The sequence below is a fragment of the Notamacropus eugenii genome, chromosome 3, assembly GCF_028372415.1.
Source record: "Notamacropus eugenii isolate mMacEug1 chromosome 3, mMacEug1.pri_v2, whole genome shotgun sequence".
Classification (NCBI taxonomy): Eukaryota; Metazoa; Chordata; class Mammalia; order Diprotodontia; family Macropodidae; genus Notamacropus; species Notamacropus eugenii.
The window spans coordinates 441,773,210-441,800,221 of NC_092874.1; the positions used below are offsets into that span (position 1 = coordinate 441,773,210).

The following is a 27,012-nucleotide window of genomic DNA, read 5'->3' on the forward strand; positions in this document are numbered from 1 at the left end:
ATTTTATTGGGAAGGGACCCATTTTCCTGAATAATCTTTGTAGGGACTAGTACTCATCACTATCTCACAAATCCTTAATTTTATTTGAAAGCAGAAATCATAATTGTGCTTTTTCGGTACAGTTATGCATCAGAGGCAGTATGGCATAGCATTAGCAGATAGAGTGCTAGATTTGGAGTCAAGAGGATGTGGGCTACCTCTGATATTAACACGATCCTAGGAAAATCACTACTTTTTTCAAGCCTCAGTTTCCTCTTCTATAAAATGAGGCAAATAGTAGTACCTTCTTTCCAGCATTCTGATAAAATTAAAATGATATATGTAATGTGTCCTTCCAACCTTAGAGTATTATATAAATGTATGCTCAAATCATTGTAATGACGATAATAACTATCATTATGAGGGAGGATTGTTGATTTAGAATTTAACCAGATTGGAAATTATGGTCTTTGTGGCTCTCTAGAATGAAAGCACCTCAGAATAGACTGAGAGAGAGCCCATATCCATGGTTCCTCTCATTTTGCTCATTGTGGAAGCTGTCCAGTGAACAGGCAGAGCAAAACCCCTTGACTTCACTGACAGTTTTATTGTTTCCTTGTAACTTTATCTCTTGATACCTCAGTTTCTCCATCCGTGAAGTTGCAAGAGTTCAGAATCATTTGGCTCTGTGCACATGTGAGGGTTTTCTGAGGACCTGTGAAATACTCTGAGAACACTTTGATTGACTTTGAACAAAGGTCAACATAAACACCATCTCATGTTTTGTTTTTAGAATAAAAATCATACACAGAGCAGGATATACAAAGAGAGACACTGGAATATAAACACAAAGTTAAGTAGTTTGTAGGCCCTGAAATCAAGTGCATGGGATATGAAGGCTCAGTGAATGTCCTGAAGCCATGCAAATTGGCACAGGCCCATGGGCCCACAAGAAATTAGGTTAGGCCTAACCTGAAACAAAAAATGCTCTAGGAAAGGAGTTATGTTAATAATAAGAACCTCAGGCCTCAGTGGATTGCTCCTACATTCTTTCATCCTGTTGACGCTATACCCCTGTTATATGGGTAATCCATATGGAGCATATGGATAGTGCTACCTCACTCACTTCTTTAGTGAATTTATGAAATATTAATAATGAAAGGCACTGGCAAGCATTGTGTTAATAGGAAGAATAGAATGGCAGTGGCTATTTAAAATGAACAATTCCAATGAAAAGGAGAATGATAGGAATTTCCATTAAAGGGAACAACGTAAGCGTTGACCAAGACCCGTTTTCATATGAATCTTGGACAAAATCTTTTCAAAGATATGGAAAGGAATCACATTAGAAGAAGGGTGGGATGAGTACTTTAACAATTCTGTGTCTTGGTACCAAAGCAGATTTCTTCAGTAGAAACAGGTCATCGTTAGCCAGACCCATAACAGTATGGCAACCTAGGAAATATACCAATAGTTCTAAGTAGCTGGAATAGACCTCAGAAAGGGAGCAAAAGTGCTGCAGGTGAGGGGAACAGATGCACTGACAGAGTAAATTAGGTGTCAATGTATGTATATTTCATATATGGAACTTGAAGAGCCCATATCCATGGTTTCTATTATTTTTCTCATTGTGAACAGGCAGAGCATTCAGAGATTCATATTAGAAGTAGAACTGGAAAAAGATGGGCAGAGGCTCTCCTCCTAACGGGTGGTTAGAAATAGCATTGATCACTGGGGATTCATTCCCATTCTCTTTCCTCGTCAGGGTACTGACTCCTTATTCCCCTCTGTGTTTAATTATTTAATTTGAAGGCTGAAATTTTAATTATTTCTAAATCCTTCTGTTTAGTGAAGTGCCTTGCACATAGTAGGTGCTGAGTAAATATCTGTGGACTGAATCAATCAAACTGTCATTAAGTGGAAGTAGAGAGGATACACATAGGATCATAAATCTTCAGGCTTTAGAGTTGAAAGGGACATTACAGACCATCTAGTCCAACCCCTTATTGAACAGATGAAGAAAGTGAGGACCAGAGAGATGAAGAGACTTTCTCAAGGTAATATAAATGACTTAGTAAGAAAGATAAAACTAGAATTCAGATTCTTGGACTCCAAAAGTAGCATTCATTCCACTATATTCCACTGCTTCACCTTTAGTGTAGTGCCTACACGTTTTATTATTTGCCTTCTTTGCTGCCCAATTTTAGAAGCAAATTTGGATTTTGCTAAAGCATCAAGTTCTAAACTAGCTTTAGGTTTGTTTTATGTTAATACATAAGAGATCTGTAATTTTGCTGGAGTAGGAACTCCCCACTGATTACATAGAGTACAACCTGTAAGTAATTTACAATCTTCTAAGACTGCCTGCTCAGAGAAGTTAAATAAATTGCCAGTTGTCACACAGCTAGTAAGTGAAAGAGTTGGTACTAGAACTCCCATCTTTCTGAATTCAATCCCAGCATTCTCTCTATGCTTTCTCTTCTACTGATATGTTATAATGCCAACTAATGAATTTGCTATTAAAGATATTAATGAGGAGTCAGCTTAACTATTTATGATTCCTAATCTCTGAGTCCATCAGGGCTAATTTAGACATCTTTATTTATTTTTAAATAGCATATTATAAGTAACTCTGATATGTCTAATTAGCTAGTTTCTATGATCTCTTGGGCTCTAAAATTTGCTGGTCCATCTGGATTTACAGAAATCACATGTCTCTGCCTTCCACTAGTTGATTTTTTGGCCACTACTTGTTATGCTCCCAGGGTTATCCACCATAACCCTCATTTAGATTCATTTTATGGTCCCAGTCTCTTCCAAAATGTCTTATCCTGTTATTGCCCAAAACCAAGCGTGATTCTTTTGGAAAAGGATGAAAAAAATGAGGTCAAAGACTCATTAAATTTTGTTAATTCCTCTCAAGCATTATTGATTGGGATAGGATTAGGGATAGAAGAGCCACTTGCTGTCCTGCGTTGGTTGTCAATAGTCTTATCTTTTAAAAATAAGATTGAGAAAATTAAGCAGTTGTGTGATGTTAGCTGTTTGATGGAAAAAAAAATTCACTTTAAAATCAGGCAGGAAGAAGCAAATGGGGTTTACTATGAATATATCTTGTGATGATTAGAATGGAATTCCAACATGCTATTTTCTTGATGCTCAGCTCTGATCAGGACAGCCCCTTGCTTAAAAATCTGCTTCCAATTAATTTCCAAGTGAAGCCCAAATTACTTTTCCTGGAATTTAAATTTTGCATAATTTGATGCCAACCTACTTGCCTGATCTTACCTCCCTCTCTTCTCTTTTTTATCCTCTCTCTATGTACTCTAGATGATCTGTACTATTTGTTCAGAAGTATGCCATCATTCCTACTTTTGTGCCTTTTTCGTACTGTCTGGCGTGCATTTCCTTACCAGAAATATGGAGACCAAAAGTATAGGGATGGTATGTCTTATTTTTAAAAATTAAGTTAATGTTTTTTTTTACATTCCCACAATTTCCCCCAATAACCTTTTTTGCCCCTTTCCCGTAGAACTATCCCCTATAATAAATGCTATTTTTTAAAAATCATAAAAAGAAAAAGATGGAAAAAAATCAGCATAACTGATCAAAACATTGAAAAAGTCAGAAAATATGTTCAAGGTACAGTAACTATGGACTCCTCCCATTCTGGAAAATAGAATGTCTTCTCATATCTCTTCTTTCCAGATATGCTTGTTTTGGTAATTTTGCCACATTCATTTTTGATTTTATTGGTTTATTTTATTTATTATTTCCATTGAAGTTCTTGCACATGTTGATTTCTTGGTTCTGCTTGCTTCATCTACCTCAGTTTGTGTAGAGATTTCCATGTTTTTTCTTATTCATCATAGTCATCCTTCTCTATAACACAGTATTATTCCATTTCATTCCTGTCAGTTTGTTTAATCCATTCTCTAATCATTGGGTATTTATTTTGTTTTTAATTCTTTGGAATCATAAAAAGGTGCAACTATTAATATTTTGGCATGTTAAGAGACTTTCTTCTTGTCAATGACTGTTTTTTTTTGTTATAAGCCTAGAATTAAAATCTCTGGGTCAAGCAGCATGGATATTTGAGTCCCTTTGTTGGCATAAATCAAAATTTATTTTTAAAATGGCTGTTCTGATTCACAGCTCCACCAGTAATATACTTGTGTACCTGTCTTTCCACACCTGAACTGATGTTGACTGTTCCTGTCTTTATCAGTTTTCAGGGTCTGAGATGAAATCCCAGGGTTGTTTTGATTTACATTTATCTAATCAATAGAGATTTGTAGCATTCTTTCATATGGTTATAATTTGGAATTCTTTTGTCCTCACTTTTTGACCACTTATTTATTGGAGAATGACTTTTGGATGTGTCTGTCTGTTTGTCAGTCTGTCTATCTATCTTGGATACCAAACCCTTATCAGTGAAATTTGATACAAAGATGGATAAACAGCCCTGAAGAGATTTCAACAAGCACTTACACCAGAGGTTTTAGTTCCTTTTAAGCACTCCATACATGTGGTATGGTTGGGTTGAAGGGTATTCACAGTTTTATACCCCTTTGGGCATAGTTCCAGATTATTTACGGAATAGTTGGACCAATTCACAATTCCACCAAGAGTGCATTAGTGTTCCAATTTTTCCATATCACCTCCAATATTTGTTGTTTTCCTTTTCTTATTAGCCAATCTGATAGTTGAGAGGTGGTACCCCAGAGTTGTTTTAATTTTTATTTCTCTAATAAATAGTGATTTAGAGCATTTTTACATGACTATAGACAGATTTGATTTCTCCTTCTAAAAACTGCCTGTTCCTATCCTTTGACCAGTTATCAATTGAGTAATGGCTCATATATATATATTTATAAATTTGGCTCAGTTCCTTATATATTTGAGAAATGAAGCTTTTGTCACAGATACTTGCTATAAAATCCCCCTTTCCAGTTTCCTGCCTTCCTTCTAATCTTGGCTGCCTAGGTTTGGTTTGAGCAAAATCTTTTAAATTCAATATAATCAAAATTATTCATTCTGCTTCATGGGATCTTGTCTATTTGTTTTTTGGTCATAAACTCATCCCTTACCCATAGTCTGATGGGTAAAATTTTCAATACTCCCCTAATTTGCTTATGATATCACCCTCTGTGCCCATTTGTTCTCTGCCTAGTTTCTTCTAAACTGCTTTTCAGTTTTCCTAGCAATCTTTGTCAAATGGTGAGTTTTCACCCCCAAAGCTTGGATCTTTGTGTTTATCAAATCCTAAATTATTAAGGTAATTTACTCCTGTGTATTATGTACTTAATATGTTCCTCTGTTCCACCACTCTATTTCTTAGCTGCTACTAGATTGTTTTCATTATTACCACTTTGTAATATTGCTTGAAATATAGTATTGCTATGTCACCTTCCTTTACATTTTAAAATTGATTTCCTTGATATTCTTCCCTGGGATTTTCTAAGTAAATTAACATATCATCAGCAAATGGGGATAATTTAATCTCTCTTAAAACCATCTTTATTTCCTTAATTTCTTTCTCCTGTCATTACCATTGCTAACTTTTCTGGGACTATATCTGAAAAATGGGGTACAGTGGGCATCCTTGCTTTGCTCGCATATTTATTGAGAATGGTTCTAGTGTATCCCTATTGCATATGATGTTCACTTTTGATTTTAGAGAGATACTTTTTATGATATGAAAAATCCCTCTATGCTGATGTTTTGTTCAGTTTTCAGCATAAATGAGTGTTGTCCTTTGTCAAAGGCGTTTTCTGTATCTCTTGAGATAATCATGTGGTTTGGATGTTTTTGATTATAACATGATTAATTATATAGATTGCTTTTCTAATACTGAACCATCCTTGCATGCCTGGTATAAATCCAGCTTGGTCAAAAAGAATGATTTCTTGGATTAATTGCTGAAGTGATGGTGCCTATTAAAATATTTCTGTCTCTCCTAGACAGAAATGGATGGAAAATTCCTATTGCCTATGTTATGACAGGTAGTTTGATGGCCATCCTGTTGATTTAGTACAGTGTGTCAAACTCAAATAGAAATGGGGCCACTAAACCATGATAATGATCCCCGTGGGCTGCGTATTGACTTAGAAAGCTACATATTGGTATTAATTATGTTTTATTGTATTTTTATTTATTTTGTTAAGCATTTCCCAATTATATTTCAATCTGCTTCAGATTGCATGTAGCCTGAAGGCTGTATGTTTGACAACTCTGATATCACTACATATATTTGCTATGAGTTCAGTCCAATAGAGAAGGGAACAATGAGAATCATGTTATATTTGGAAGATTGTGCTAGACTTTTAATCATCACATACCGCTTCATTGTGCAAAGATCTGTTTTTTCAAAATAAATTCATATGTGTGTGTGTGTGTATGTGTGTGTGTGTGTGTGTGTGTGTGTGTGTGATATTCTGTGGTTACTAAGAATTAAAGTTCTGTGGCAATTCAAAGGACAATGGAAAGATGCAGAATGGAAGTGTGAGGTGAAGAATATTTCATATTTCATTGGCGTCTGTGCTCAAATAGTGTATGAAATATATTTCTGAGGAAAAGGATGAAAAGAAAAAGAACTGAGTTGATCTTGTGGAATACAGGAGGAACGGACAATCTAAGTACTGCATTGATACCCACTGAAGTAAATTATCTGGAGAGTGGCATCTACCACGTTGGGTGATACTTCTGTAGAAGATTTATGGGAAAATATAGGGGGAAATAATGCAAATGAGAAGAACAAGATAGATTACAGTTGATGGAGCGAGTAGTCCCATTCAGGAGTTTCAGTGAAGTATATTGTGTATCTCTACCCTAGACTTCACACCGTGCTCTAACTGGGTCAACTCCTTAATTAAAAATCTTCAGGTTTTTTCCCCATCATTTGCCATTTTAAGTCCAGATTCCTTTTCCTGAAACTCCAGTTACTTGTCTTGCTCAAATCCTCAAATCCTGTAATCTCACAGATATGGATGCTCCTTTCAGTGACGAAGATAACAGACCATTCATGCTTGCCTCATCTATATTATTCTTTCCCAGACTTTTCGCATAAGCTGGGCACAGGAGGGCCACTCTACAGGCTGGGGACCTTTCTTCATTCTTACATCGCAAGGATACCAAGAGTGAACACAGGCTGTCCAATCATCCCTTACTCTTACAATGTGACTGACCTATGTTTCTTTTTGCTCACTTAGTTCTTTGATGTCTTCTATTGATTTTCTTTCCTTATTCCTTCTCTGTTTGTGATCCAGCCTGCCCATGCTCACCACACATCTCCCTGAATCTTCTCTTCTCCACGATACATGTCTGGCTTCTCTTCAGTTAATTTTCACATGGCACGAATTCAAATTCTGAACACCCTTCCCCAGGTATTCTCCAGCTTATCAGTGCCCTTCTTCAGGTTTGGTGCTGAGAGCTGAACTGAACTGAAAAATATGTTAGTTGGTTAGAAGGGAAACAATGCCAAGGTCTCCTTTTGATTATAAACAAACAAACAAACCCGAACTGTTAATTACTACGTCTATTCAGTGAGGGCTAATCTATAGCTTTTAGACTGTTTCTTAGAGTTACATGAAGATGAGCTGGTGAGAATTTAGGCTAAATAATGCAAGATAATGACAAAAAAACAAAGAAAAAAGGCTGCAGTGGGAGGAGTGGTGATGATGGCGGCAGTGAATTAATTATCTTCTGTAATTCTGTCGTAATGCTTATACGACTTTTTCAGGGAAGGAGGGAAGAATTGAAGAATATTGTTTTGGAAACCTGCCAAGTCTTATTGACATGACAGACCATAATGGTCTTTCTCATGATACCAGGTAGGTCCAGAGACATGCTCTCACAGTAAACACTGACCCAGCTACTTGTATTTATTCTTTCACCGTCTCCAAAGTGTGTTGCTTGCCCCACCCATTAAGCTTGGGATTGTGTCCTTCATTTGTGAATGAAGAAAACCTGAAAAATGATTCACTGTCTGAAGATTTTGTTAACCAAAATTTGTTCAGTCTTGTGGGAAAGAGGATAGCTTTTAAAATTCCTTCCCTCTTTAGTGTCTTAGGAACTTCACCTGGCTTGCGGTTGAGAGTTCATGAGTGTTTTCCATGATGGCACATGTATAATCTATGTCAAATTGCTTGCCTTCTCAGGGAGAGGGGGAAGGGAGAGAATTTGGAACTTAAAATTAAAAAAAAATGATTGTTGAAAATTTTTGTTTACATGTAATTTAGAAAAAAATTGAATTAAATACGAATGCATGGGTTAATCTGCATTTTAAAATTTGACAGTTGAGGGTAGAAAGAAAGAACAGTTACCATCACACCCTTGGAAAGTCTGTTATCAGGGAGCCTGATGTGATGGAAATCTGTCCAACATTTTATCTCCCACTTTTGTACTTTTGCACGTGTTCCTCATATCTGGAATGGGCCGCCTTCTCGCCTCTGCTTCCTAGAATCTTTAATTTCCTCAGAGCACAGCTTAGGAACCGCCTGCTGCATGAGGCATTTCCTGGACCCTTCCCTTCCAGCCTCCCTGGTGTTTAGATGTCTCTCATCCAGGGATGCAGGCAAAAGCATCTATTAAGTGCCTACTGTGTGCTATGCACTGTGCTCTGGTAATAATCTCTATTATTTTGTATCTGCCTTGCACTGACTTATTTGTGTATGTGTTAGAGTCTCGAGGAGAAAGATGACACTGTTCCTTCATTAGTGTATAGTTTTTACCTATGTGATTATATTTTATATATATGTATGCATACATATGTATATGTGTATATTATATAGTATATTCCCCAGGAGAAGGTTAGCTTTTTGAGGGCAGAGGCCATTTCATTTTTGGTTTTATGATTTCAGCACTTAAAATAATGCTTTGTACATAGTGACAGGGGTAGAGACAGGGCCTGTCATTCCCAAGTGAGGAAATTGCTTCCCTCAGTTCAGGCTGGTAGCGCCTCTCCGATTTTAGAGTGTTACCTAGGTCACTGAAAGGTTAAGTGCCTTCCCCAGGACCATACACCCAGTATGTGTCATAGGCAGGACTTGAACCTAGGACTTGCTGGTTTGAAGCCAACTCTCTCCCTCTCCCTCTCTGTATCTGTCTCTGTCTCTCTATCTCTGTCTTTCAGTCTCTCTGTCTCTTTTTCTCTCTCTCTCCTGTACCATACAGCCTTGTAGATAATAATTAATAGATGTTTACTGAATGAAGGTGTTTACGGATAGTTTTGTTTTTTCCCAAGAATCACAGTGACTCCATTTGAAATCCTTCCCTAAATTCATCATGAGAATGGCATTACTGTTGTGCGATTGTATCTTCATTATGGCTCTGGATGGCTTTATAACCAACTTGCTGTTGAAATGGACTCCACTGAAGCTTTAATCTCAGACAGTCTACATCCTAATACAGACTGCATCCTCTAGCTACCACTGCCTGTTCTCTCCCTTGAAGACACATCACACCATGCCTGTTAAATTCATTCTCTCAGGCACCATACCCTTTGCCACTTGACAGATTAAAATATAAGTATATTTCCCAGACTTAATACAAGATGTGATGAATTCCTCTATAATCAGATAGCTCTTTAATGAGGTTGGATACATCCTTTATGATTATAGCAGCAATAAAAGCGAGGTGGTTTTTATGTCCCTGATTCACATGCAGAATACGCATTCACCTTTGTTGTGCCTGCACTTCTCTGCTGGAGTAGGCTCAAGCTGTTCTCAGTGTGGTCCTCAGATAGTAGCAACTCCTCAACATCCAGGTACCATGTCATATGCAATTAAGGCAAGGAGGATTCTGAGGAAGAGGTTGGCAGACCTGCCCCAAGAGAAAGTGGAGGGTTATCAGTGCAGTATCTTTGCCAAGACAACCCCAAAGGGGTTCATAAAGAGTTGGGCACAATTGTAATTATACCCAATAACAACAACAAAAAACTTCTCTGCTGACCCCTACTCATTCATCATCAGCTGTGTATTAGATATCTCAGACTGGATGTTTGTAGGCATCTTAAACTCAGCCTGTACAGAAGGGAACTCATTTTTCCCTTTCACTGTTGAGGACGCTACCATCTTCCTAGTCCCCCAGGTTCCTCAACTTCTCACTCCTCTCACTTCCACCATATCCAGTCTGTAATCAAGTCCTATCTCTTTTACCTTTGTAACTCCTCTTAAGCCCCTATCTGTCCCCTGATATAGTTATGGCCTTGGTATAGGCCCTTGTCTCCTCACATCTGGATGATTGTGAAAGCCTGCTGGTTGGTGTGCCTATCGCAAGTCTGTCCCTGCTCCGCTACCCTCCACTCAGCTGCCAAAGTGATTTTCTAAAGCACAGCTACAACCAAGTCATTCTCTTACTTAATATATTAAAATGACTCCCAGTCACCTTCAGGATCAAATAGAAAATGTTCTAAGCTCTTTATAATTTACTCTCCCCACCCCTCTTTTCCAGTCTTTTTACACTTTGGTATACCATCCCCCTTCATCCCCCAAGTGACACTGGCCTCCTTGCTGCTCCTTGAACTAGCCAGGGGTGGGAAACCTGTGTCCTTGAGGCCATATGGGGCCCTCTAGTTCCTCAAGTGTGGCCCTTTGACTGAATCCAAACTTCACAGAACAAATCCTCTTGTTCTGTGAAGTTTGGATTCAGTCTAAGAACCACACTTGAGGACCTTGAGGGCCCCATGTAGTCTTGGGACACATGTGGCCTTGAGGCCTCAGGTTCCCCATCCCTGAATCAGACACTATCTCTCCACTGTGGGCATTTTCACTGGTTGTCCTTCATGATGGAATGCTTTTCTTCTCCTCCTCCTGGCTTCCTTCAAGTCCCTCTTGCCTTCTACAGGAAGCCTTTCCCAATCCCTCTTAATTGTAGTGCCTTCCCTTATTTTCCATTTTTCTTATCTATATATATGCGTGTGGATATAGCTTGTTTGGATATAATTGTTTACATGTTATCTCTGAGTTCATTGAGGACAGGGATTCTTTTTTTGCCTTTCTTTGTATCTTTAGCACTTAGCACAGTGCCTGGAACACAGAAGGAAATTAATAAATGTTCACTGAGTCTCTGAAAGACAGATTCTTAATTTGGGATTCCCAGAAGGGCACCATGGATAGATTTCAGGGTTTTTGTAAAGTTGGGTGGGAAAAATTACATCTTTATTTTCCCCAAACTCTAATTGAAGTTTAGCATTTCCTTCAGTTATTTTAAAATATCATTCTTATAAGGGATCCATGGACTTCCCCAGACTGCCAAAGGGATCCATGATACCAAAAAAGGTCAGGTTCCCTCTGCTCTGAAGTAGTAAGCAACATATCCAAGGCCACATGACAAAATTTTCAATTCAATTCAAGAAATAATTTTAAGTGTCTTCTTTGGGCCAGAAAAAGAGGATCACAAGACAAAAATGCCATGGTCTCCAGAACAAAGGAACTTGTTCGGTGTGCAGGGATAGTGAGAGGAAGAGGGCACATAGTCTGTAACAGAGCCAGGCCTCAAAGCTGGTTTTTCCTGAATTCTAATCTAGTACTCTTTACAATTTACTACCTGCTTTTTCTTCCTCCATTTCCTATCCGCTTTGCTTTTAAGTTCTCTCAGATTCTCTGGTTTTGGCCTTGCTAATATAGAAGAGACTGGTAGACTCTGGATGGCTTCATTGATGTGATAGTGTAAAAGATTTGATTTTGATTTCTTTGTTTCCTTATATGGGGTTCTGTAAACTAATTGGAGTTTTGGAATTAAGGCTATCACTACATTTAGGTTTGATAGACATCTTCTGTGAGGATAAGATTATGTGTCTTTGAATCTTAAATTGACTGTAATGCAGGTGTACTTCTCTGAGTAGAAATGGTCTTGAAAAGTTGAGTATAAATCGACATTTCCTGAATTGAACCACATTTTCTAAATGCTATGGGAGTGCATTTGATATTTTAAAAAATGCATTGTATATAAACTTTAAAAAAATAAGGTAGATTAAATAACTATAATCTAATTTATCTGTTTTATAATCGAAATCTTCATCTATTGTTACTTGAAGCTGAACAGGCCAGTAGTCTAATAAAAATTACTTATCTGTATGTCAGATAAGAATGTTGGAAAAGTTGTTGAACTGTCTTTTTAAACGATTAGCATTCATTATTAGCTCAGATAAATGAAGTAGACTAAACAGATTCCTACCCAGGTAGGAGTGAGTTCTGTTGCCTTAATTTATTTTTACAAAGAAATCACAAAAGTTTCTTTGTGAACTTCCAGGTTTTACAAGTACATTCCAGTAAATTAATTTCTTTATCTCTTTACTTGGCTCAAATAAGAGATAAAATGACATAAAAAACCCTAATAATAATAACTGCTCTATATATGGCCCTTTGAATTTTGTAAAGTGCTTTATATGTATTTTCACAAGCAGAAGTTAAGTGACTTATTCATGAGACTACAGCCAGTAAATGTTGGAGATTGGCTTTGAACTCAGGTCTTCTAGCCAGCATCCTAGTCCCTGTATCACCTCTCTGCCTAGTTACATACCAGAAGACCGTTTTGGTTCCTTTGAAGGAACGTTTATGCTTAGCTCATTTTTAAAGGTCTTAAAACATTCTCTGAACGGATCAAAGAGATTGAATGGAAGAATGATTTATTAGCCGAGAAGACCAATGATTCACAGGAGACTATGTATAAGAAGAGGGATGGGAATAAAATTCATGTCCTTAGACAGCTATATACAAATGCACATAGTATAGGCAATAAATAAGGTGAATGAGAAATATTAATGCATGGGTGCAAATTTGACTTCATTCTGTTGGTGGAATTGAATTTGTGACACTACTTAGGCTATGGAATTATTTGCTTTGTTTTAAGGGGCAGAATAGATAAAAGGGGGAGTAAAATAATACATCATATTCAAATTCAATAAATACTATTAAGTTCCCACTGTGATCAGGGCATCTTACCACACTTTGAATACAAAGACAGAAATGAAACTCCAAGAGTTTACATCCTAATGGGGTTCAGTGGGTCTAGTGGAATACAGCATACACACATATATGCGTATACATATACAAATAAATATTTATAGTCTATTATGAGGAGTATTGAACACCAACAACTGAAGTATCAGGAAAGGCCTTATTGGAGAGGTAACACCTATGATGAGCTACACGAAGATCATATATTTGAATGAGAAAACCTGGAAGTCACAGGGAGGAAAGCCACAGTGAAGATCATTTTGGTAAGGACTGATAGAAGGAGAAATAGTTATCAATATTTTTTGGGAGCACACTACAGACCACCAGGAAAGAAGGAGACACTTGATGAGCATTTCAGGAAATACATCACAAATCTGACTTGGAGACTTGGTACAGAAGTGAGGAGGGACTTCAACTATCTGGATATTTGATGGAGTAATGTCTGTAAAAAGCAGAGTAACTGGTAAATCTTTGACTTGACATTGCTAGTTCCATTTTTTCAAAAGTAGAGGGGATAATGAGGGAAACTTATTCTGCATGTGATACTAGACTACAAGAAGTTAACTGATTGATGAATCTGGAATTATGGAACCTTAAGAGAAAGGGACTCCATCATAGAACAGAGGATGGAGAGGCAGAGGAAGGCTGGACATGATTGAATAATACACTTACTAGATTGTAGAATTATGTATTTCAAAATTTAGAGAAAGGATAAGTGGAATTCTGTGACCTAAAATTTTATAGGACAAAAGTGAAACTCTAATATCATAAGCCAATAGTTTCAGTAATGAAGAAAACAGGATGGGAAGAAACTATTCAAAGAGAGCATTTTACAAGAGACCATTTTCCAAAATGTTCAGGAAACTCATTGATCAGCTCAGGTTTTGAAAGAAAACATATGTAGAAGTTGAAAACAAGCACAGGTAACAAGATGAATACAAAAGAGTAGAATGGTTCTGTAAAAAGCATGAGCTCATGCCAGTGATAAGTTCAAAGGATAATAAAAAGTGCTTTTTTCCACTAATGTTGGGGGAAAAGAGGAAGATCAAAGATGGAACAAGATAAAATGGGATGATGATAAGGTATGACAGAGAAGAAGTAGAGATAATTTAATTCCTATTTTGTTTCTCTTTTTTTCCACTGAGATAAATAATTTTCGAAATGGGAAGGATGGACGAGTAATAATGGCAGAATATTGAAACACAAGGTAAGAGAGATTACATGAGAACTTCCAGCTGCCTTCTGTGTGTTCAGGTTGCCATACCTAGATCAACTGAGCCTGAGGATACTTAAGTGCTAGTGGATGTTAGTCAATGAACGTTTGTTAAGTGCCTACTATGTGCTCGGTACTGCATGCATTAAACATTGGGGATACTGTTGAGTTGTTTTAGTTGTATCTGACTTTTTGTGATCCCATTTGGGGTTTTCTTGGCAGAGATGTTGGACTGGTCTGCCATTTCCTTCTCCAGATCATTTTACAGATGAGGAACTGTAGACGTACATGGTCCAGTGGCATAGTAAGCGTCTGAAGTAGAATTTGAGCTTAGGAAGATGAGTCTTTCTGACTCCAGGCTCTATCCACTGCCCCATCAAGTGCCCTACTGGGGACACAAAAAAGACAAAAAGCCAACCTAATGGGGGAGATACATGAAAATAACTATGTACAAATAAAGTATATACTGGCTATGATAAGACATAAGCTTCTTGAGGACAGGCACTATTTCTTTTTCCTTCTTTGTGTTCAGAGTGCTTCGTATAGTACCTGTCACTTACTAGGTGCTCAGTAAATGCTTATTGAATGATTGATTAATGGGATTATTGAGTTGCTAGAATGGGAAACGTTCGGTAGGACTGGAAAAGGAAAATGATGACCCAATTTTCTAAAAAAAAAAAAAAAAGGGAGGAAAATAGAATTTCCAAATCAAGAAAGGAACTGTGAACCTGATTATCATTTGGGGCAAAATTCTGGATTTCTTTTAATTTTTAAATTTAAAATTTATTTTCAGCTCTGGATTCTCTTTCTCCTTCCACTCTGCCACACATTGAGAAGGCAAGAAATAATGATACCCACTTTGCCTGTGAAATAATCCAAAACATATTTCAACGTTAGCAATTTTCTGGTGGAAAAAAGAGCAAGAAAAATAAAGAGAAAATGTTTCATTCTGCACTCTGAGTCAATTAGTTCTCTATCTAGAGATGAATGAACGTATTTTTTTAAGTAGTTGTTTTTCATGAGCATTTAAAGAACTATTTTCTTCAGTGAGCTTTTGAACCTCCTTTTCCATTTGGCTAATTCTGCTTTTGAAAGCATTCTTCTCCTCATTGGCTTTTTGAACCTCTTTTGCCAATTGAGTTAGCCTATTTTTCAAGGTGTTATTTTCTTCAGCATTTTTTTGGGTCTCCTTTAGCAAGGTGTTGACCTGCTTTTGATTCTTTTCTTGCATCTCTCTCATTTCTCTTCCCAGTTTTTCCTCCACCTCTCTAACTTGATTTTCAAAATCCTTTTTGAGCTCTTCCATGGCCTGAGCCCATTGAATATTTATTCTGGATGTTTGGGTTACAGAAGCCTTGACTTCTGTGTCTTTCCCTGATGGTAAGCCTTGTTCTTCCTCATCTGAAAAGAAGAGAGGAGATACCTGTTCACCAAGAAAGTAGCCTTCTGTGGTCTTATTTTTTTTCCCTTTCCTGGGCATTTTCCCAGGCAGTGACTTGACTTCTGAGTGTCCTCTCCACCCCCACCTTGCCTCCAGATCTGCCCAGCCAGCACTTGGGGTCTGAGATTCAAATGCTGCTTCCCAGCCTTAGGGCTTTGGGTGGGGGCAGGACTGCTATTCAGTGTGAGATTAAGTTCAGATGCTCAGGTGGGGGCAGGGCTGCCACATGGGACTCAGTTCCCTCAGAGGGTTTATGTGGAGACCTTCAACAATGGATCTGAGCTCCTGCCTGCTTTGGGAGCCCTTGTCCCCTGTTGCCTCTGCTGCTGCCTCCCGAGGGGGCCTGAGTTATGGGGACACCCCACTCCCCTCTCGACCAGCCAAAGAGACCCTCTCACCAACCTTTGGCACCTGTGGGTGGAGGGACCTGCGATGCTGCTGGAGATTCTGTCCCTGAAGCCTGCTGGGATCTGCTCCTCTCAGTGTGGTGTGGCCAAGGCAGGGTTGGGCTCTGCTCCAGGTCTGGTGCATTTGGACCTTTGGTGTCTTTTTTCAGGGCTCTCTGGAACAGAAATCTCCTCCACTCTGTTTTTGTGTGGCTTCTGCTGCTCCAGATTTTGTTGGGAGTTCTTCTTTACAGGTATTTTATGGGTTGTGGGTTTGGAGCTAGCATATGTGTATCTCTATTCCGCCATCTTGACTCTCCCCCTTCATGAGCATTTAAAAGAAGAAATATTAATCCCTAAAAGATAACATGGCTTCATTAAGAACTGACCCTTTTATACTAACCTTCTTTTCCTTTTTTGACAAGGTTACTAGACTGGGAGAGAGTAAACTGTACCTTTAATGCTTCTCTGTGACATGTTCCATCCCATAGACTGAGAGCAGGTGGTCATATGTATCATATATAATATTTACATATATATGTACATATGTGTGTGTATATCTATATCTACATCTATATATCCATATATATATATGTAGGCTGGGGCTAAGCTGTTCGTTTAAGGGGGCAGGATGTTTATTTTCTTTTCTTGCTCCCTGAAGGATAAAAGATGAAGTCCAAGAGGGATTAAAGTCACCTTCTCCCTCTTGCGACTGGTAAAGGGTAACATGCCTAACTGTCTGTTTGCTCTGTTGATTTTCTAGGAGGCACTAAATTATTTTCCTTTAACCCTGTATCCCCTTTAATTGTTTCCTTAGTGAAGTTGGTTTCAGTTGTATTTTATACCCCGTAAGTGCTTATTACATTTTAAAGTTTGAAACTGCTTGAGACTTGGCCTACAGTTTGGCTCTAGTACATGACCACGCACCTAGGATTTGTGACTTTAGCTGTCTGAGGACTGGGAGTTGGGCATAATGAAGGAATTGGCCTGGAACTATGAGGATAAAGTTTTTTTCCCTCTTTATCATTTGGTGCTTGTTTGATATCACAGAGTTTTTTTATTTTTAGGAAGTTGTTCTTATTCTATGATATGTGGTAGTGGCATTGATAGGTGGCTAGGTAGCACCGTAGTGCATAGAGTCCTGGTTATGGAGTCAGGAAGACTCTTCTTCTTGAGTTCAAATATAGCCCCAGGCACTTACTAGCTGGGTGATCCTGGGCAAGTCTCTTCAGCCTGTTTGCCTCAGTTTCTCATTTGTAAAATGAGTTGGAGAAGGAAATGGCAAACCACTCCAGTATCTGCTAGGAAAACCCTATATGGAGTCATGAAGAGTTGGACATGACTGAAAAAAACTGTGGAAATGAAATAGATTTTGGATGGTTTAAGGGGAGGGAATATCCTATGGTGAGGCCTTGGAACATTATTTTAAATAATTTTAAACCCAAATTTGGGTAGATTCCTGGGTTAGCATCTAGGACTTTGTTACAAAGGCTAACAAGCAATTATTCTTGTTTTATAAGATGATGTGATCATAAATTTTGGGTTAGAAGGGAACTTAGAGGCCATGTAGTTCAACTGCCTCATTTTATAAATGAGAAACCAAATGAAAGGATTTACCCAAGATCACTCCGATAAAAAGTAGCAGAAGCAGGGTTTGCCTCCAGATCCTTGGACTCCAAATCCATCCTGTTTTCTACTGTGCCATACTGCCTCCAGTCATGATAAAACCAGGTATTTTATGCTTAGACAACCCCAAAAAGAAAGCCTCCCTGTTATCTTTCCCGTCACCTATCTCAGGGCCTCAATAAATGTCAGTAAATCAGTGTCACTCAATAAATGCCTCATGATGATGATAGGCTTATCCTTTGGATCTGGAGCCAGAAAGGACCTTAGGCGCCATCTAGCCCAAACTCTATTTCACAGATATAGAAACTGAGGCCCAGGGATATTAAGTGACTTGCTCAATATCACACAGACTCTAGGTATCAGAGATGGGTCCTCTTACTCTCAACCACTGGTCTTTCCATTTTCTCATATTGTATGTGAAAGAACAGGATACTCAAGAGAGACTTTGTTGCATGAAGGAAAGGGTACTGGTGTGGGAATCAGGAAGCAGGGATTTGAATTGATCCCTTATTGTGTGACTTTGAGCAACTCCTTCTGCTTTCTGGCCTTTCTCTTCCTTCCTTAAGGGACTGGCCCAGATGATCTCTAGCTAGATCCATGCTCGCTCTAAAATTCTGCCTTTCCAAATAGCTGCTGTTTGGAGAAGTGAAGGGGGTGCTGAGCACATGCTGAATGACTGGCTAGTTCCTGAATTATTCTCATTTAACTCATTTAGTTAGAACTGATTAAAGAAGACTGTAGTGAGGGATCTGTGTGGGCAGACAGTTAAGTAGTTAAAACAACTCTATTGCCACACCCCTGCTGTACCATACATTTCAAGTATGCTCTTGGAGACGTTTTAGTGCTCTGAACTCAAATGAACCGCAGGGTAATTTGGATCTTGAGATTTTAAGTTTATTGTTGAGGTATTCAGAGTAATAGAGAACCATGCAGCTAGATGGGATCTTGAGAGACCAGCATAAAGAAAATAATGTTGGAGATGCAAGGGAACTGCCTTCAAGTGTTTAAAGGGTTGCTACAAGGAAAAGGGAATAGGTTTGTTCTGCTTGATCTGGAGGTCAGAAATAGAAAATTGGGGGAAAGCTACAGAGACACAGGTTTGATTTGATTTAAGAAGAACCTTCATAATAGTTGGAGAGATCTAAAAGTGGAATGAGTTGCCTGGGGAATAATATTGTTAAAATTGAGATCAAAATGATTGAAGTCAAGTTATCCTATTATAGAATGTCATGACTCAGTTATAAAATGTATAGTATGATGGAAAACCTTTAGAAAAGGTCCCCAGGTTCTCATAGATCTCTTTCAAGTGTCCTTGGACATGATTCATTCTTAATTTTGTTGGCTATGATAATAGCTAAACAAGTTCATTATTGAGGAATGATCTTATAAGGAAGAGAATGGAAGGATGAAATGATGGTCTTAACAAAGGCTTGGATGACCAAGCCTGACAGTATGGATGAGATCTCTTCCATTATAGGCCCTTCAAACAAAGACTGAGTGCCCCCTTGTCAGGAATGTTATAGGGATCTTTGTTCAGGTATGAGTTTGTCAGAAATAAAATTCTGAGAGATAAAGTTCCGGGTATTAAAAATCAATTTATTAATTAAGCCAGGCAGTAATCAATAAATTGATAGTGGTCTCAATCAGTGAACAGAGAAGAAAAGGCAATATCTTGTGTCCCCTTAAATCTCCATGTTTCTCTTGTGATAAGTGGATGGCAACCCTGATTGGTGGATGTTTAATGAGGGGATAGGCCATGAGTTTTCAGTCCCTTCTCATATTTCATCATCAGCTGAGGAATGAGGCCTGGTCATGAGATTTAACAGCATCCAGCATTCTGGTCAGGAAAACTGCTCTCTTCTGATTTCTGTTCTCCTTCCTGAGCTGGGTCACTCCAAACTCCGATAATGGGAACAAGGTCACAGGAGTAGTTCTTGGTAGCCCTTGACCTGCTCAGTTTAGTTGCTGTTTTCAGGACAAACAAGTTAGGCCCAACCTAGAGCTTGGGAAGAGAAGGAATGTGATGACATTCCTCAGCCAGTATTATGAGCCCAGTGAGTTTTCTCTGTAGGCTAGTATAAGAGATGGCTTTTTGACCAAAAAGGCAATATTACAAATCAATACTAATGATCATATGATTTAGCATTAAAATAAATTTTCCTCTGTTTGGTCTAGTTTGCCTCTGAGGTGCCTTCCAGTTCTGAGATGGTTGAGACCAATTAGTCCAACCCCTTCATTTCACTGATGAGAAAATGAAAGTGACTTGCTATAATCATACAACTTCATTATTCATTCATATTCAGTCAATAGCTGAATTAAAACTTTAACAGAGGATCTCTTTACTCCTAGTAAAATGTGCTCTCCTATCTGTTGCCTCATATCTGGATCTCTAGAGGACCACCTCAAAGAGGCAGCTGAGTCACCTGGTGGCTGCTGGGGCCAAAGGGATTGGGTGTAGCTATCTTGTTGGAAGAAAAGAGCAGTGCAATTATGCTGGCATTTATTTAGGCTGGTCTTCATACTTCTGTGCATGAGATGTAGTCTGGTATAAGGAGAGACCTTAGGAGCTAGCTAGGACCATTACTGGGAGATACTATGGCTTCAGTTTTCAGGGTTTTTGTTTCTCTGAGCCTGTCTATTTTGCTAGCACATGGCCCGTCCTTGGAAGGTGATCAAATGGGTGGATGCTGTGTACATATTTCTAAAGGTATTTTTTGTTACCGGTAGCTGAATTTCAAATAGGATCCAGACCCAGACCTATAATGTACCATTGGGCATTTGGTCTGTGATGATTTCATGCTTCAGTTCTGTATCTGGAAGTACTTTCTGGAACTCTCCCTTTCTTACTCGACTTGTTTGGTCTTCAAAGCCTGACACATCTACATCTTCCATTTTCTAAAGTCTCCAATGAGGGAAGTTTCGTGGTCTTCTCCGTTGATGCATTATGCTAATGTAGATCCTTTATGGTCAGAAATGACATAGCAAATGTCATTTAGATTTAGAAATGGATACTGTCGCACAATAATTTCAGCACTTCGTATAAGCCTGGAAGATTGTAACTTTATTTAGAAATAATTTGAAATGCTTTCGCTATTGCTATGGAGGGATTATTTCCTTTTCTTCTAATCTAAATGAATTTAGGAAAGGAAGTAAATTTTAGTCACAGGAGACTAATTAAGCCTTCCTGCATGAACTCAAACTAAATCTCCTTCTACCAAGTGTGGCAACACACACTGCTGAGCGAGTGGAATTATAAATTGTAAATAGGCTCACAAAATTTAGTTTGCTGTTTGGTGTGTAATGAAGCCTGGAAAAATAGAAACAAAATTTATAGTAATTATAGGCATTTCGTAGAAGATATGGGAAGAAATTATAATGACATGAGGTTAAAAAATATTTATAATATTAGTTAATATGTATCATATATAAAATTATATGTGTATATAATATATAATGTAATATAATAAATAGATTTGGAGCTAGAAGGAACCATTAGGGGTCACTGAGTCTAACTGCCTCATTTTACAGATGAGGAAACTGAGACCCATTGAGGTAAAATAAAATTGAGGGCACATGAGTATTCAGGATTCAAGCCCATACCCTCTGACTCCAAGTTCAGTACTCTTTCCTCTTGCCATGCCACCTCATTTCCCTTCCCCTTGATATCACCCTCATTGGAGCTCATGACCACATGCCTGGACTACTTCAGTCTACCCTCTAAATGATCTCCATGCCACCAATCTTTTGTCCCTCAAGTTAGTGGATACATACTGACATTCGAGTCATTTTCTTACAACAATGTTTTTGTCATGTTACTGTTTTGTTCAGAATCATTAGAGGCTCCTCAGTGTCTGCAGGATAAAATTCAAAATCTTCATTTGTCATTCAAGGCATTCCATGATCTGGACCCAACCTACTTTGCCACCCTTTGCTACACAAATTGTTATTTTTTTTAGCAAAATGGCCTATTGAATTAGATAAAATTGCATGGTGGATAGAGCTTTGAAGTTAGAGCTAGAAACACCTGAATTCAAACCATTTCAGCCCTTACATGTGTGAATATGAGAAAGTCATAAAACATTTTGAGGTCGTTTTCTTATATGTAAAATGGAAGTAATGACTTGATTAAACCTCGTGGGGCTGCATGAGGCTCAAATAAGTGATATCTGTCAAACACTTTGTATTCTATTAACTTTATTCCTGACCATCCCAATCCAGCGATCCTTCCTTTTTTGAAACTGACCCTCTGATACACTCTAAGGACTTCTGAGATTTGCCATCTTCCCTGCCAATGAACCCCAGGGACCACTGGGCCTTTCCATCTGCTCTGCAGCTGACCTACCTTTATATGTTATTTCTCCTAATTAAAATATGTGCTCCTTGAGAGCAAATACTCCCACAATTTTCTATTTACATCTTAGTATAGTGCTGAGTTGAGTACTTGACACATGGAAAATTCATCTCTGAATGGGTCTGGTGTATCTCTAGACCTCTGTCTAGTTCTTGTACACTCACAAGTGTGTGCAGCCCTCCTCCCCCCAGTACATCCACACCCACATGAGCACACATGACTAGGCCCAGACTTACTAGTGAAGGAGGTAACGTTTGTTTTTGACGCTCTCTAGTGACCCCTCTTGACATACTATCATCTTCTCATGACAGTTGTTTTGTGGCCTAAGCATCCTGCTGCTTCATTCCCTACTTACAGTTTGCATCTCTGGCAGAGCTCCATATTCAGGTATGTTCTTTGAATTTCCTGATCTCTTCTGTCTTTCATCAAAACCTATATATCAGAATTTTTTTGTCTTTGCAGTCTTGGCACAGCATTTGGTATCTTGCTTACATGTAGCAAGTTTTTACTAAACGTTTATTACATGAAATTGGATTGAATCGAATCTCAGTCCATGGGAGCAGGTTGGACTGCACATAAACAATAAAATATATACCATTAGCCTAGGGTAGCAGTAAAATGGCAGAGCCAAAGAAACCTCCACCTGATTCTTGTCTCTTCCACTTTACTGGGTGACTGTGGACAGATCATGTGCCCTCTCTGAATTAACAGTAAGAATAAATAATGATACTTTCTATATTTTAAAATAATACTTAAATGTGTATTCCATATTTATAAAATGATAATACTAGTACCTACCTCATATGAGAATCAAATGAGATAAAGTACAGAAAGCCCTTATTCGACCAAATTTCTTCTAGATTGTCTTTTTCCTTGCTCTTCCTATTAAACTTCTAGAATTAAGAAAAATCTCATAGACTAGCTGAGTAATATATTTGATTCTTCTATGAATGTGGGTAACTTAGGGGCACAAGTATAAACACATGTGCCTGATGCCTGATGCTGGAGACTGTCTTCCTCTATGAGCTTGAATTGAGCCTACCTTTAGGATTAGAGGCACTTAAAAAACCTACGCAGACTGAACCAGGAAAGGTTGAGGAAAATAAACAGCTCAGACAATGAGGCCCTTTGCCTTTCCCTGAGAAGGAAACATGAAATATGTACAGAATTCTGTCTCTGACGGTTTCACAGTTGCTCAATCTCAATCCCTGCAGGAATGCACAGAGACATCATGCTTTGGGTGTGTAACCTCATATGACATCTAACATGAGAAATCCTGGCCCCAGCCACAGTCCCCAGATACCTACTCAAAGCTCAACTCAAAAACTCAAAGTGCTTTGGTTGTTTTATCTAGAGGAGCCCGACATTTGTTAGTTGTTTGGCGGGTTCTGGGTGTGTTTAGGTCTTCCACATTGCTTATCTACAAAGTCACTAAGGCAATGTTTTGGTCCAGATTACTCTGCGATTCCTCTGGAGTGCTCTTAAAATATTGTATTGATATTTTTTGTTTCTGCATATCTTGATATACCTGCCCTCCCACCCAGTGAGCATTCTCTTGTAACAGAGAGTTAAACAAAACCCACAAGCACAGTGATCCTGTCCAGCACCATCTGCAGTCTTCTGCATCCAGAGTCTTCCACTTCTCCAAGAAGAGAAAGGGAATGCATTTCCTCATCTCTTCTGTGGGACTAAGATTGGTCATTATAATTTTACAGTCTTTGGCTTCATTTTAGCATTCTTTTAATTTACGTTATTGTAGACGTTGGGTACATAATTTTCTTGGCTTTGCTTCCCTTCATCTGCATCAGTTCATTCAAGTCTTCTCATGTTTTCCTGAATTCTTCATATTTACCTTTTCTTACTATGTAATAATATAATAATATTCCCTTGCCTTCATGAACAAGGACAGTGTGACAAGACCTAGGTTCAGATTCTACCTATGACATGTGCTGATTGTCATTCTGGCTAAGTCATTGAATCTCTCAGTTCTCTAGGCATCTCTCTAGGACTGTACGTTGTGGAGAAGGTGCCAGTTAACATTAGTAGAAGTAGTTTGAAATTACAGGTCCAATTCTGTCCTTCTTCCTTTCCCTACAATCATGTACCAGTTTAGCCATTGTTCAATCAATAGTCACTGAGTTTGTTTCCCTTTTTTTTTGTTACCACCAAGAATAGTTTAGTGCATATGGAACCTTTAGTATACATGGACCTCCTTGGGGTATCCCTGGAGTATACTTAAGGAGTCACCACTGGATATGAGAAATCACAGCAGCCCAGTGCTGAACACTTTTGTGTGAAACTCAAAAAATCCATGAAGATTTCCAAGACTGGCATGTCTGCCATCTTTGAAATCTTAGAGAGGTGTGGTGGGGAAAAAATCACTATATCTGGAGTTAAAAATACAAAACAGCATCTGGATTTTGCAGCCCAGTTTGGCTACCTGTGGGTCATCATAAGTCTCTTAACCTGTCTAGACTTCATTTCTGTAAACTGAGGGGATGGGGGTTGGTGGGCCTGGTGACCTCTGATATCTTTAGGATAACCCTGTAAGATGCCTTCTTAAAACACAGATGTGTGACCCTATTACTTAGCCCCCCACAATTAGTTTGAGTAGGGGAGGTAACGTAGTATCCTTGAACTCATTTGTTTTTCTTAGGCCTGAATTCCTTGATAACATCTGCTCATGATCAGTCTTATGGCCCAGTTCTATGGCCCTGAGAAGACAGTGCTGGTCTCTTCATTCTACGAGTTCTCCAGACTGACTCCTGTCTTATTACTATGAGAGGGTGCATATCTTCCCAGGCTGATCTACTGGGAAGTTAGACATGCTGGACACCTCAGAGATGTCCCTTCAGATAAGAGGCAAACCAGGTTAGTCCAGGGCCAGTGCTTACCAGTGATGATTTTCTTTTCTAATTTGAGTGCATCAAATCAACTTCCCAATTCCCTCAGAGTCCCCATAGGGGAACAGACAAACAGTCCTATGTTTTGTGTCCTGAGAAGTATAAAAAGGAAACTTGGCTTCCTCAAACCGGATAGACAGCTTCTGCGTCTTTAGGCTAGAATGATAATGGCTACCATTTACACAGTGCTTTAAGATTTACAACATGCTTTAAGATATACTCCATGCAATAACCCTGTCAGGGAAGTACTCCAATTAAGACTATTCCCATATGAGAAATATGGAAACAGACCCAAAAGTTAGGTGACTTGTCCTCATTCACATGGCTAGTTAGTATCCAGATGCAGTCAAACAGAAATTTTTCCTAACTTAAAGTCCATTCCCCCCAAATCTTTACACACCATGTTCCCTCCTTTATTCCTCTCTGAAGACAGGGGCCCTGTATTTTTCTCTCTATTGTGTCCCATACAGTGGCTGGCATAGGGTTGGACATAGAGAATCATTAAGGGGAGAAATGAGAAGTCGGAGACATGGAGGCTGTATTGGATGGCTAAGTGGTCAGATAATGGTGTTGGGTTGTTGTCCATCATGGCTTTCTAAAAAGAATTTTCTCCTTTTTTGATTCTCCTTTTCTCAGAGGTCATTTTCCAGGCCCAAGAGGGATCGTACCCTGGAGCAGATGTAGATGTTGGGCTCCCTGCTAAGTCCCAGCCTCTCTTCCTGACTCCAGTGATTGGCAGAGTAGAGAGAGGCCCAGCTGGAGAGAGCTGAGTGGGACTTCTGGGGGTAGGCCCCCTGTAGGGTCTTCTCCTAATTGCTGCAGCTGAGCACACAAAAAGAAAGGCAAAACCACAAGGAAGGTGTATTTATTAAAATATGTTCTTTTACTTAGTTGGTCGTCAGTTTCTCTGCCATCTGAGGTTATAGGGCTCAGGGTTTGCTCTTTGTGGTTATTTTTTGCTTTGTCCCAATATGTGTGGGTCCCAGTTAATGGATGCTGTATGTGGATTTTTAATAGTGTTCTCTGTGTGGAGAAGTTACTTTGGTGGATTAGTAAGCAGGGATGCCTAATTGCCAGCAAGGGCCAGGGAAGGAAAATTAAAACTCCCAAATGGGACTGTGGAGACACTGTAGCTAGAAACACAGTTAGAAGGGGAGTTGTTAACAAGTCCATCAGTAATGACTTAGCTGGGAGAGATGGCTATGTTTTCCATACACATAGCTCTCTTGGAAATAACTAGAATTATCCAGGGCCCCTGGGAATTTTCCCTCTCTGACTAGTGTCTTTTTGGGAGACACGGCAGAGAGAGCCCAATTCCTTAGTTAATTGCCATCATTTGTTTGGACAATCTTAGTCAATTAATAATAAAAAAACACAGGAGAACATGCTGCTTCAGGGAGAGAGAAGCAACCTCTTTCCCCCCTTTCATTATTCTGCTCTAGCTCTGCCAGTACATTTTCCATCTGACTTCTCCCTCCCTCTCACCCCTTATCCCTCCCCCTCACCCTTTGTCCCTCCCACCCCAATAAACAAAACCAAACTAATTTTTACCCCCAAGCATTTTGAATCTGGAGTTTCCATTTAAAGATTACTCTGTTTATCACAAAACTCAGGAGCTTGTATGCCCAAGGCCATATGTGATGTTGGTTCGGTGAATGGTGCTCCTGTTGATCTCAGTGGGAGTTTGAGCACAAGAGCTGGGAGAATGGAGCTGGCTTCTTCTTGTGGCATATGGCTCTTGGTTTTCGGAAGAGTATTCATCTGCATGTCTTAGAATAGCTACTTGTTTAGCCAGCATGTCTGCTGACATGTTTAGGGAGACAGTAACATATCCATTGTGAGTGGTTCTTTCTGGGGGATGATTCTGCTGATGGCACTGGGGACAAGGGCTTTAAAGAAGAAGAGCAACAATCATGTACTACAGTGGGCTGGTGCTGGATGCAGAGGTCATGATTTCAGTTCCACTTCTGAGCTACTTTTGACACTTTGAGCAAGTCATTTAATTTGACTTTATACTTGTCTGGATGTTTCACTTATATATCTCTCATCCCCAAACTAGAGTAAGTTCCTTGAAAGCAAGGGCCACTTTTTTCTCCTTATTTTCTTAATTTGAATGAACACTTTTTGACTAGTTGGAGAAATAAATGAAATGAG

The 27,012-nt window shown here is 38.9% G+C and overlaps 1 long non-coding RNA gene across 2 annotated transcripts in view; it reads left to right on the plus strand.

Annotated features, from left to right (window-relative positions):
- The window catches only part of LOC140497542 (uncharacterized), a 103,567-nt gene extending 87,843 nt beyond the window's left edge, over positions 1 to 15,724 (plus strand). For both annotated transcript variants that reach the window (XR_011964723.1, XR_011964724.1), the window contains 2 exons: positions 7,721 to 7,811; positions 14,084 to 15,724. This is a non-coding gene — a long non-coding RNA (uncharacterized lncRNA). The remainder of the gene's footprint in view (positions 1 to 7,720; positions 7,812 to 14,083) is intronic.
- Positions 15,725 to 27,012: the final 11,288 nt, after the last annotated feature.